The sequence below is a fragment of the Daphnia magna genome, linkage group LG4 (assembly GCF_020631705.1).
Source record: "Daphnia magna isolate NIES linkage group LG4, ASM2063170v1.1, whole genome shotgun sequence".
Lineage (NCBI taxonomy): Eukaryota > Metazoa > Arthropoda > Branchiopoda > Diplostraca > Daphniidae > Daphnia > Daphnia magna.
In genome coordinates, this window is record NC_059185.1 from 8,567,394 (window position 1) to 8,579,990 (window position 12,597).

General features: G+C 42.0%; 1 long non-coding RNA gene and 1 pseudogene across 1 annotated transcript; one reads left to right on the forward strand and one right to left on the reverse strand.

Moving 5' to 3' along the window:
• Positions 1–3,444: 3,444 nt before the first annotated feature.
• LOC123471333 lies at positions 3,445–3,928 on the reverse strand. The gene is made up of 2 exons (XR_006645806.1): positions 3,787–3,928; positions 3,445–3,726 (listed from the first exon to the last, which is right to left on the reverse strand). It is a non-coding gene; the product is annotated as an uncharacterized LOC123471333 (long non-coding RNA).
• A 2,846-nt stretch (positions 3,929–6,774) lies between these two features.
• Positions 6,775–12,597, forward strand: part of LOC116935658 — a 7,604-nt pseudogene continuing 1,781 nt past the window's right edge.

A 12,597-nucleotide genomic window follows, 5' to 3' on the forward strand; every position in this document is an offset into this window, starting at 1 on the left:
AGAAAACGCATCGGTTTCTTAAGTCACCCTTCTTGGACACTAAAGCTAGAGTTGCCACTGAGGGTAGCAATCTCTACCTTTTTTATTCATGCGAGGTAGACGATTCCTCCACTGCAGTATGTTTTCGGTTTAACGATTCGGATCATTGACTTCATTCCTGGCTAACTACCTCCTTACGAAGATAAGCTAAAACATCCTTAACGACTGTCTCCGTTCTACGTTCGGCTACAGAGCGGTACCAAGCAATGCGAAGATTTTTAGGCAGCCGATCTACGAGATGGGACACAAACGGCCGTGCGTAACTGTCATAGGCAACCCCTAAACTTTCTAGGCTCCTTATCCGTACTTCTCCGTCCAATAAGAACTGCTTCAGGGCTTTATGATTTCCTGGCGGCACCGCCGGTAAATAGTGGAGGCATTGAAATTTTTCTTGAATAATCACGTCAGTCGAGCCATTATGCGTCTGCAATAATTCGATAGCCGCAGCATAGTTGGGGCTGGTTAGCGGTAACCCATAGATGACGGCAGCCGCCTCCCCCTTTAGGTCTTCTTTTAACCTCACCAGTGCCGGATTAACCATAGGGCTTACCGGGGCTGAAGCCCAGGGGTGCAAGGACTGGGAGGACGCAAATTTTGTTGAAAACTGCAAAAAAATAGTAAAAAAAAAATATATATATATTTTAAATAGTTTTTTTGATCTTTGAATTCTCTCATTTTGAAAGCAGAAGGTCAAACTGGGCCCCTGGGGACCTTCTGGCAATTCTGCGCGTCCCTTGAGGATTCTGGTACTCGTGGGAAAGGAAATTACATGCGCTTTATGCGGCTCAGTTTTTCTTGAGTCGTCGGCTGAGAAGAAGCTAATTTGCTAATAGACTTCTAAGTCGTACACTCGTACTAAGTTTCGAAAACAATTATGTCAAAGTCAGATAATGACTTGAAAAAGTCAAGTCACCCAAGTGGGGCGGCAAATCGTAAGGCTAAGGCAACTAAAGATGTAAAAGAGAAACAACTATTAAACTCAATACCCAAACTTAGAAAATTTGGATTGGGAAAAAAAGCTGATTTAAATTCAAACGGCTCTGCCTCAGCTTCAGTTTTATTGGATGTTTATGATGAAGACAATGATGAAGTCGAAATCGAATCGAATATATCAAGTCCTTTATCTAATTTTCTTACTGATTCTCCTGTTTCACATGAAAACATTCACGATGATCGTGTCGAAAATCATTTAGGTAATCATAATGTTGTTGACATCGATTTCCATTCGTGTTTGGGAGCTTCAAATTCAACCGAAGCAATTGTATCAGTTGAGCTTGAGCGCACTAATGATGCTGGACTTTGGGGGAAATTAAGTCAAGACGATATAGACTATTGGATTAAAAATGGGCCAGAAAAATGTCAGCACCACGACGATAAGTCTAATTTTGAGGCATCCTTGCAAAAATTTGGTGACCAAAATAGAAAATTTTCGAAAGGCCTTCTTTACCGAGTACTTTAAACGGATCAGAAAAACATCAATCTGTTTAAAGTTTTGCGGGATTGGATTCTTTACTCCCCGGCAGGGGCGCGGGTATGCGCATTCTTTGTGAGATTTCGCGCATTTAGAGACAAAGGCTACCTAAATTTGAATGATTTTCAAGTAGAAAAACAATTCGCTCCTAGTCGCCGCATGTATAATTATTTTTCTGACGGAAAAAAATCAGAAAATTACACATAGCCTGCCACGGAAAAATTAATTACCAAAAATAGATTTAAGATTAAGCATAACAAGTGGCCGGAATGAGTATATTACGTATTTTTACACATAAAAAGCATAATTAGCCGTTGATAGTATTATATTTGGTATATTTTAAAAAATAATAAAGAAGACACGTAGTGCCATAAGGAAGCACGGCGAAAAAACTCGGGATCGGATACTTGTGCACTGATATGCCGGCTAGCGGCTACAAGTAAAAAAATTTAAAAAAAATTGTTTAGATACCTTTATCTATTATTAGGACACAAAATTATTTTTATTGACTTAAATGGATTTTTAAATCCTTTTTTCCTCAATCGCGCTAAGCGCGCTCCGTCATTTGAACCCATGCTAAAATGGTCCGAAAAGGCGAAGTGTTCGGATACTTTTGGCACCTACTGACTGTATATATATAGATTTTAAAAATGCAAACACAAATACAACTCACTTTAAAACCAAATCAAAAGAAAAAAACAAAAACAATAAACGTAAATAATGACATAGCTAAACAATCACACAAAGTTGGAACGCCCACCACGTAGATTATGTTGAACGGAAACGAATCGGAATGAGCCGTACGCAGAGTGATCGGAAACAATTCCGTTCCCCACCACTTGGACGATCCGTTTTTGACCGACAATCTAAACGGATCTGTTTCCGTGGACAGATGAAGAATGTGTTGTGAAGACTGTGTTGGTTTGAATCAATGTTGGATTGGCTTATAAAGTTATAATGCTGGCTGGTCTGCATAGAAAGCAGACGCTAAATCTAAATGCAATAAATTAGGTGTCCACATGGATTGGATCCAGTTTTCTTATCAGCTACTGTACCAAATAATATATTTTTCTGACCCAGACTGCTTGGTCCTAATTTAACGACAAGTGTGCATTTCAGTCTCGAACGTTCTCCAAACTCGCTGCAAAGTGAAAACTCAGAATTTCCCGATAGGGATTCTGTCAAAAGTTTTCTATACAGGAGGCAAATTTTCTGAGATTTGTCCCCCTAGATGGAGATGGGATTTATTTTAATTTTCTGAGATCCCCCTAGATGGAGATTTCTAATGGCGACATCTAGTGTCGTGCGATGTCCTCAAAAGTGTTCTCAGTTTTGTTTTATACGTTTTTTCAACTTTCAAGGTAGAACGCTTAAATTGATGTCATTGTATAGACGATGGAATGATCCTCCGGATGGCTGGTTTTCGCTGTGATCCTTTGAACCGTTTTCTCAAACTTGTAATGTTATTATTCCAGTACTGAAAATATTGAAAATATTTTTAGGTTCATGCCACTAGATGGTGCTTTCAACGGTGACATCCAGTGTCTTGCGATGTCTTCAAAAGTGTCCTCAGTTGGGCATCCCTAAAACGCGAAAGCGAAACGCGAAACGAACAGCGACTAAAACGCGGAACAATGTGCGAAACAGCCCCCAGGCAATGGGCTGCGAAACACTCAAATATCGCCTAAAGGCATCCTAAATAGCGAAACAATTTTGCGAAACCCTTATTTAAAATGCCATTGGATTTGGCATTTCATTTAGAGAAATAAGAACCGTGTACTATTCTATTTAGAGAAATAAGAACCGTATACTATTCTTTTTTGAGAACATGTAACCCCGATAAGCACTGTAAGCTCTACGCCAACAAAAACTCATTTTTAAATCTATGGTTCTTTCCAGTCCTTTTTTAATTTGTTGACATTTACTTGAACAAATTCTCGATGAATTGCTAACTTGTATTGGCTAATAGGAAACTAAACACAATGGGGAATAAAAAACTAGCATTTTAAATATAACAATGTGTTTAGAATCCGATTGAAGTAAATGAAATTAATTTATTGAATTAAATTGAGTTTAAACCAAAAAATGTAAAACCGTGGGCTAACTGGGATGTTCTCCAGTGCTCTCCTCTGAGGGCCTTGAATGGTTCCATAGCATGTAAAATTTGGCCTGAAAAAACTCATGAGACTGTTTGGCTCTGTCAGAAATGTAAAAGCCTTGCCCAAAATTAACTTTCAACACGTTGGTAAAAACTAATATGTTTGACTTTAAATTACCTGCGATTCCTGTTAAAATTTTCTTTTTTTATTTATTGAAATATTAACATTTCGCGCTTTCGCAAGCCATCCAGCAGCCTTCTGTTTCGCAACGTTGTTTCGCACTTTAGCATGGGAATGAAACACCATTCAGCGGCTAAACCGCGAAACAAACCATCTTGATTCGCACCGCGTTTCGCGTTTTAGTCGCTGTTCGTTTCGCGTTTCGCTTCCGCGTTTTAGGGACTCCCGTCCTCAGTTTTACTTTACACGTTTTTTAATTTTGTTTTATGCGTTTTTAATCTTTCAAGTAAGAATGCTTGCTATTTTTTTATTTTCTAGGCAAATGAATAGTTTCATTGAACGTTGAGGTATATCAGCGATTAATGGAACCTTGATTCCGTACAGCGAACAAGTGTTGCCTATATTTGTACCAGTAGGAAATATTTGTGTGGGTTATGTGACACCCAATAACTAATTGGTGACAGCAGCTAAAGTATTTGCATTATCAGCCATAACTGACATCGAGAAATTTTTAACAACGAACGTAATTTCTCTATTTGAAGAGTGTGCAACCTGTGTTTTACCTTCTGTAAAAACCTCCTATTTTCATATGACAACCTATCGGGCTCAGCTACAACCACTCCTACTATAGGATCAACATTTGGACACGTTTAATACGTCGCCTCCTGCAGCACTAGAATTCGGGCAGTCGAGCAGGCATCGACCTTTGGATTCAAACCTCTACAGGAATTATTGTTGCATTTGGATTGGGACCACCTGCAGCTATTACAGTGGCATCAACATTTGATGCTGCTTCAACAGCAGCCAGCAGTTTTGGTTTTGGTCTGAGTGCTGCTGGGCTTGTGTTTGGAGCTGTTCAGCAGAGACAGCTACCACTCTCTCATTACTTTTGGCCAAGATCTACTTCAGCAGCATCACCATTTTCATTAGATGTATCAACAGCTCCAGCACCTTCATTTGGATAAATAAAGTATTTCAACTCAACCTGCCTTTTGACAAGCATGAACCCAGTTAGCCTTCGGACAGGCAGCAGGCAAGCCAGTGTTTGGTCACTCAACTTCAACCACAACTTACTCAGGTTGAAAAGGAAGTGGCTATGGTTTTGGTCAGACTGGTCTAGTCTCTACGCGAGGAGTTGCCCAGGAACAATCTACCACCTCGTCGTTCTCCTCTTGCCAACATCTGCTTAAGACGTGTCAGTATTAATTAGAGTTACTGGTTGTAAATAGTAATCAAATACTGTGAATCGGCTACTAACTGATAGTTCACGATAGAAAGGTATATAATTACCTGTTTGCCATCACCTTCAGTATCTAACACAAAGTTTTTAAACACAGTGGGGATATACATTTCCGGGAACTGATCCTTGCTGAACATAGTCAACAGGCAGACTTTACAACAAACACCATCACCTACGATGACAAGTTTCTTTCGGATGGCAGCCATTCCTGCCCTGAATTCCACAGGAACAAACGAAAATTTTTTGTCACTTGTTTTTATGCGGCATGATGAGAAGTTTTTTCACTTAATCCCACAAGTGATTGAAATGTATACTGATTCAGTCAATGTCTGGTGAATCAGCTAATAAATAAAATATCTGACGGGACATGTTATCATTGTTGTTGAATATAATGGACATCGAATAAATGCCATCGCAGCATAGAGATGCGAAAACGCGAAAAAAAAACGGGTTTCGTTTTTACTTGCGTTGGATACTGAAAGTCAGACTAGTTTTATAGCGAAAGCAAAAAATATTTAAGATGAATGATATTGAATAACATTATTATACCGATAATTTAAAATAAGCTGGCATGTCATGTTCATCACCGTGTACTCAATGGTATAAATGCCAGCTCTACATCAGGCTATTAGTGTTACAGAAAAATAAACCATGTATTCTTTTAAAGGATTCTAGATTTTCCTGAAGTATATATGGTAAATTTGCTCAACGATTTAGAGCCACCGACCGTTTTCCATTTATTATTATTCTTTTACGCATCTCAATTACACGAGATGAGGAATAAAATCCTGTTACCAAACCATGGTAACAAAGTAGGATACATTCACAGAATGCACACGCTGATCCTTTATTTCCACTGAACATAGAAGACAATCAAAGTCAGTAAGTTACTCACAATTATTATTAATTATTGAGCCAACTTAGTACCAGAAAACACAGAAAACGGATTATTTTTAGTTTTTGATCAATCTTATCAAGTTATATTTCTAGACGATGTAGCTAAGTACTTTTCCGTCAAAGGAGCATTTGTGATTGCTTGTCTATTTTTCTGAAGGCGAGATTTTCCAAGGATGGATTCGTTAGACTGCAAGGAGTTAAGAATTTCGACAGCAGTCTGTTCAGTACTCATATACGATATTACAAAATTTCTACGCCTTTTTTTTTGCAGATACTATTCATCTGTTTTCTTCCAAAATGAGGTAAAGAATTTTTCAATGGTTTGCGGTAGGGATACTTTTTACAGATGTCTTCGAATAAGTCGTCACCCATTGCCACGTTAATGGCAATGCTTTATCTTGTTGGGTGTTCGTAATTCGTCATTTTTCAAGCGACAACGTTTTAAGTCTTGTTTACCAGGTAGTAAACCGTGGCATATACGAATGTTGGTTTTCAAACATTGACCCTTGTGTTACTGCTTCATGTACTATATTCTCTAATACATATGTGACGACGAGGTTGTGTTGCTTGTAGTCGTCGGTGAATTGTTTTCGCTGTTACATTGGTGCGTTTGTAGAATGTTAATTCTAGAGAGTGAGATTTTTTGGTTTCATTTTGAATAAATAGTCATTGTGAATGTAACGGGGTGCGTAGACGTCATGGTTGTAGGTATACCTAAAGTGCTGACAACGCATTGTTGTGCTAACACGTTGATTGACGTTCAATGTGGCTTTTACTGGGTTTTCATAGTCAATTTGTGTTGTAGGCTTTCTGTTGCAACAGTAAACCGTTGTGTTGGGTTCCAGAAAATGAAAACCTCGCTTTTGACACCGACGGCTGTGGCATCTGTCAGTGGCATTCAAAATGCTGCTGACCCGGCTATTACTCGAAGATCGCTAATGGAAACTAAAGCAGGGAAATTACGTGGAATTGGCTGCAACAATACTGAGGGTCGTCGAACGACCAAGAGAAGTAATAAGACGCAACTTAGCTCATGGAATAAGGAGATCAACAGACATACGCCAGTGGGTGATACTCACCAACCGAGAGAGGTTGGCAGTGTTTCGTCATCCTTTTCGAGTAGTGATTGGCCCGTCAATAGAGAGAAGAAAAATGAGGAAAATACGGTGAACGATGGCGCAAGTTTGATAAGTAGGGATGGTGAAATGCCAGTCAAGCTATCCGAAAGGGGAAATATTGATAGCACTTGTAAGAATGCCGACGGAAGAGGAGAGAAATCTCCGAGCGTGAACGGTGCACTTCGCAATGAAAAGATCGTCATCCAGCGAAAGCGGTGGAGTATGAGAAGCGAAAAATGTGGACACCGTGGAATGGCAAAAACTGGAAATGTTTCGTCCTCTAGTTCTAGTAGTGATTGGTCTGTTAATAAAGAGACAAAAAAGTGTATCCGGGGAAGCGGGGAAATACTGGTTTGACGAGGAACAATGGAGAAATGACAGTCGAGATATCAGAGACGGAACGACTATGTGCGTTTGCTAAACCTAGGCTTGGCCATGCAGTGTACGCTCCTTCATTATGTGTACGGAATCTGAAAGTGGGCACAGAAAAACGGGTAAGTGTTTCGTGGTTCAAAATGTCACACTGTAGTCAATAATAAGGGATCATTGTTTTTGCCTGTTAAGATGGAAGTTGTTCCTCTTGGTAGTGCATCATATGAAGAAACTGGAGATTGTCCAGCAGTTGCTGTAGACAGATGCAGTAGAGAAAGGTGAGTGCTTCATTTCGAACATGTAGTCATTGTGAATGTGATGGCGTGCGTTGATGTTGCGGTTGTGTATACCTGAAGTGGTGTTGGCGAATCGCTGTGCTAAGTTAAGTGACGTTTAATATGGCTATCTTACGTTTTTGATGGTCAATTCATGTCGTGTAGGCTTTCTGATGCTACAGTAAACCATGGGGTTGGGTTGCTGGAAACCTCTCTTGTGACATCGACGGCTGTGGCTTCTGTCAGTAGCATTGAGTATGCTGCCGACTCGGCTATGACAAGAACAGTGTTAATGGGCAAGAGGGAAAATGCTGGTTTGGCAAACAACAATGAAAGAGGGGCAGTCGACATATCAAAGACGAGAATTAGATCTGCGTTTGCTAAACCTGCGCTTGCTCATGCGATGTACGCTCCTTCATTACGTGTACGGAATCTGACAGTGGGTCCAAAAAAACGGGTTAGTGTTTCATAGTTCAAAGTGTTACACTGAAGTCAATAATAAGTGATGGTTGTTCCTTTCTGTTCAGGCGGAAGTCGTTCCTCTTGATGGTGCAACGGCATTAGCTGACGACGCTGGAGATTGTCCAGCAGTTGGTGTAGACAGATGCAGTGGAGAACGGTGAGTGTTTCATTTCGAATATGTAATCATTGTAAATGTAACAACGTGCGTTGGCATCGCGGTTGTGTGTATATCTGATGACATGCTTGTGTTGCATCGCTGTGCTATAAGAAGTTCAGTGACGTTTTTATTTGGCTATCGCTGGTTTTTTATGGTCAATTTGTGTCGTAGGCTCTCTGTTGCTGCACAAAACTGTGGGATTGGGTTACTGGAAACCTCTCTTGTGACACCGACGGCGGTAGCGTCTGTCAGTAGCATTGAGTATGTTGCCGACCCGCCTATTACTGAAAGATCGGTAATAGAAAATAAAGGAGATAAATCTGGAATCGGCTGCGATAATACGGGCGGTTGCCGAACAACTAAGAGAAGTAACAATAGGCAATTTAGTTCAGGAAAAGAAGGAATGAACAGACATACGGCAACGGGTTTATGTTTCAAAGAAACAAAATTGCTAGCTGTTGACAAAAAAGGAATGCCTCAACCCATTTCTCCGGAAACGATTAGCGAAATAACTGGTGATATTTTCAAGCGATTTCACGAAACTTACATTACCTGTGCGGTGTGCAATCAATTTGCACGAATTTCAAAATCAAAGCTGCTTCCTGTCGCAAAGTTGCCAATTAAGATATTTACGTTACTTCGAACGCCAAGCAGGGATAGTGGTGATTCGGCTCTGCCATTACATCCTGTACTGGTAAAACAATACGACGTGTCTGGATTTTTTCCCGATGAACCTCGGTTTGTTGATCTACTATTGTCACCGGATGGAGTGATGGAACAAGTCTCAACATGCATAGCTCCCAACGATTGCAGGTGTTCCCCACAGATTTACATGTGTGACGAATCCACCACCCCTTCCTGTTTTAGAACACTGAAGCGAGGAAAATTGCCAAAACTAGCCATCGCGAACGGTAACTGGGTTGGTCAAATTCCACCAGATTTGCGCAACATGTCGTTTGGTACCAGAAGTCTTATGCGTCCTGTTCAAACGTTTGGTAGGATTACTGCATTCACTGGAACCACGGGGCCAGGAGGAAGCAGCTTGAAAGGCCATGTGTATTGCACGAAATTAGAATCGGCAGCGGTTGTAAAGAAAGTCCCTATTTCACCTGGTCAGACCCCTGCCCGAGTTCTCGTGGTTTCACCCTTTACGAGTGATGCGGCCGCCTTCTACAAAGGAAAAATCGCCTCGACGAAAGCCGACTACATCATTGAGCCTACCAAAATAAAAGCGCTGTACCAGTTTTGGAGGGATGTCGATAACGATGTTGTCGAAAACATCAATTTTGATGAAGAGTCGTTTTTACAACTCCTTGAAGATGCAGTGTCGCCCGACGTTTTCCTTGTTGAAAAAAACGGGCTCAAACAAGTCGTTGAAGAAATGCATGGAACAGAAAGTCATCTGAAGAAAACGGTTACCACAGGAGGTTACTCTCTTCTGAGATCGGTAGACGAGGAAATGGACGCCACCATGATTTCCTCTACGATAACGATCGGGGATAACGGCAACGCTAGCAGCAACGATAACGAACATGAACAGTTTATCGATCTGTTGCCGACTGTCAATCACCCATGTGTGTTTGATGCATCAAGCAACATGTTTGTGATTCGTCCCGGACAGGAGTTTGTATCTGACTCGATGCCCAAGTATTTGGAAACTCTTTATCCGGATTTGTTTCCGTTCGGTCGGGGTGGTTTCGACGAAAATAGAAGCGTGAGAGTTTCCAATAAAGCTCTTGTAGCATATTATGCCAATCTCAGTAGCAGACAGTACCAACACGTAGATTTTGCACTACCAGTCTATGACTATATTGCTCGCAGAGCGTCTTCGACCATGGCCCGAATCCGAGCCTACCTGCCATCACGTATTGGAAATCCAGACGGGAGTGTCATACCGAGAGCTGAAGCGTATGGACGCATCTCAACCGAAGACCTGAAGAAAGCGACCAAATAGCACATAGAGTGTGTGCAAAGTAAATTGTTTGGGCGTAGAATACCGCGTCCACCGGAAAGCCTTAACGGTTTGGCGTCTACTTTTTTCACTGACCAAAAAATTGCCAACCAAACAACTCAACATTCGCAAGCTGCTACCCAGAAAAACTGGCAAGATGTTTATGCGGCTCACGCGAACAATGGGAAAGCACACATCAGGCTGACCATCAGCCCAGATGACGCGAAATCATGGCAAGTGTTGTGGTTTGCGTTGGGTCCGGCAGAATCGCGGCCTCATTCGGACGCTATACCGCTAGGATCCAAGCGGTTTGCGGTGCTGGCCAACTATCCTGTGGCGGCGGCATTGAATTTCAAACGAATTCTCGACATCGTCATCGAAGACGTTATCGGATGGTGTCAAAGTAAGAATCGCCCTTACAAACGCGGTGGGCTTTTCGGTGTGCCGAAAGCATGGCTTCGAGTGGTTGAAGAGCAATCGCGCCTCACTCTCCACACACACATGCTCATTTGGTTGGCCGGCCACGGTAACATCGAAAAGCAGCTCGACGATGCTCTGAAACTCGATGACGCAGATTCATTTGGCAACTTTATGCTGAGCGGCAGTCCAGTGATACAAACGCGCCATGTTAGTGCGGTCACCGACAAACTAACGGAAAATATCGCCAGCATTATTGAAGGGGAGCTGCGATTATCCAAACCCGAAGGAAAGTCTGTTCTAGAGTGCGAGTTCTCTGCGGATGAAAAGCTGAAAATTGCTTCTGGAACGAATCTGGAAATCATGAGAAAGATTGGCCGTGTATGCGAATGCCAGATTTTGCTATGCGACAAATGCAAACGCACTGTGACCGTTACTCAAAAACTGATGTCGGCACTTCAACTTGGCTATGCTCGTCTGGAAAAACCTATGCCATCCGACGATGACGTGGATACTTTGATCTGGCGTAGCCTCAGAGAGAAACCGCCTGTGAACAAGAGAGATGAGGTGGATCTTTGGACGTTGGATTTGGCTTTCATACATTTGCGTGTCAATCAACACGATTGGCGACACAGGAAAAATTGTTTCAAAAACAGAAGAAATACGTGTCGCTACGGCATACCGCCGGTACCAACAGAAGTGACTCAAGTACAGCTAGTTTACGTCAAAAACGATAATAGCAGTGGAGAAAATGAAACCGTATTACCGGGAAGCCTACGGATTTCCGAATTGCTCATTAACGTTAAGAAGAGGGTGCCGTACATTTTTTAAACAGACTGCAACGCTCACATTATGTCCGTCCTTAACTGCAACAATTGCGTTAAGTACGTCAAAGATCAAAAAGTCAGTATGTACTACGGTGCGTATTCGACAAAACACAGCGCCGACTGTGAACAGGCTTTAAACGAGGCCCTGCGGTCCATAGAGAAGTATGGTGACAAAATCAATAAGCAACAAGAAAAGGCAGAGAAAGCAGTTGCCGAATACCGGAGACAACTGGAGGAGAACGATGGAGAGTTGGATGGTGGCCCTTCGCGCCTCGTCGATTTGATTTCAGCATAGGCTTGGGAAAACTTCTGTCTGGGGTTAGGGCGTCGACTAAGGGGGATACCATTGGTGGACCATTGGCTGCTTTCGTTTTACTAGGGAACAACATCTTTGCTATGTCCCACCAAACGGAGATACTTCCTCTCGCCCAGGCTGTGGGCTATCTGGAAAGAGAAAACATCCATGCAACCATAACACGTTTTGGCGAAGTTAGAGCAACGTTTCACGATTACGTGTTTCGGTGAACTAAAACTCCACACATTGAGACCATGAACTTTTGGAATTTCGTCCGAACTCAAGAGATCTCCAAGCTTGATGTGAAGACGGATAATCAGACAGATGGCAATTGCTCATCAGACCGAGAGCTGGAACCAGCATCTAATCGAACGATTTATTGGTTTTCGCCGGGCCATCCTCAGTATCGCCATCTGGGGCACAGGGCCAGAACGGTAACCCGCTGGACAAAATATTTAGCCAAAAGGCTTCCCGATCTTCACGACCTAGAAGACGGTAGCAACCTTCTTGCCGAGCAACGAGAAGAAAGAAGAATCGAATACGCAAAGGGTGTTCTGACCATGTTCGTGCCCTTTCGTGAAAAAATTGATGTAATCGCTGACGACGAAACTTGGTGGGGAGCGTATACTCGCCATAAACCATCCCTTTATTCAGATGAAGATATAAAACAAACGTTAGATAGTATCCAGAATTTCTATGAAAGCTTTTGTCATTCAACTCCTGAAGCCGAAGCCCTGGACTTCACTGAACCCGACCTGCAGCAACTGGCCAAAGAGGAAAACGAGACTATAGAGAAC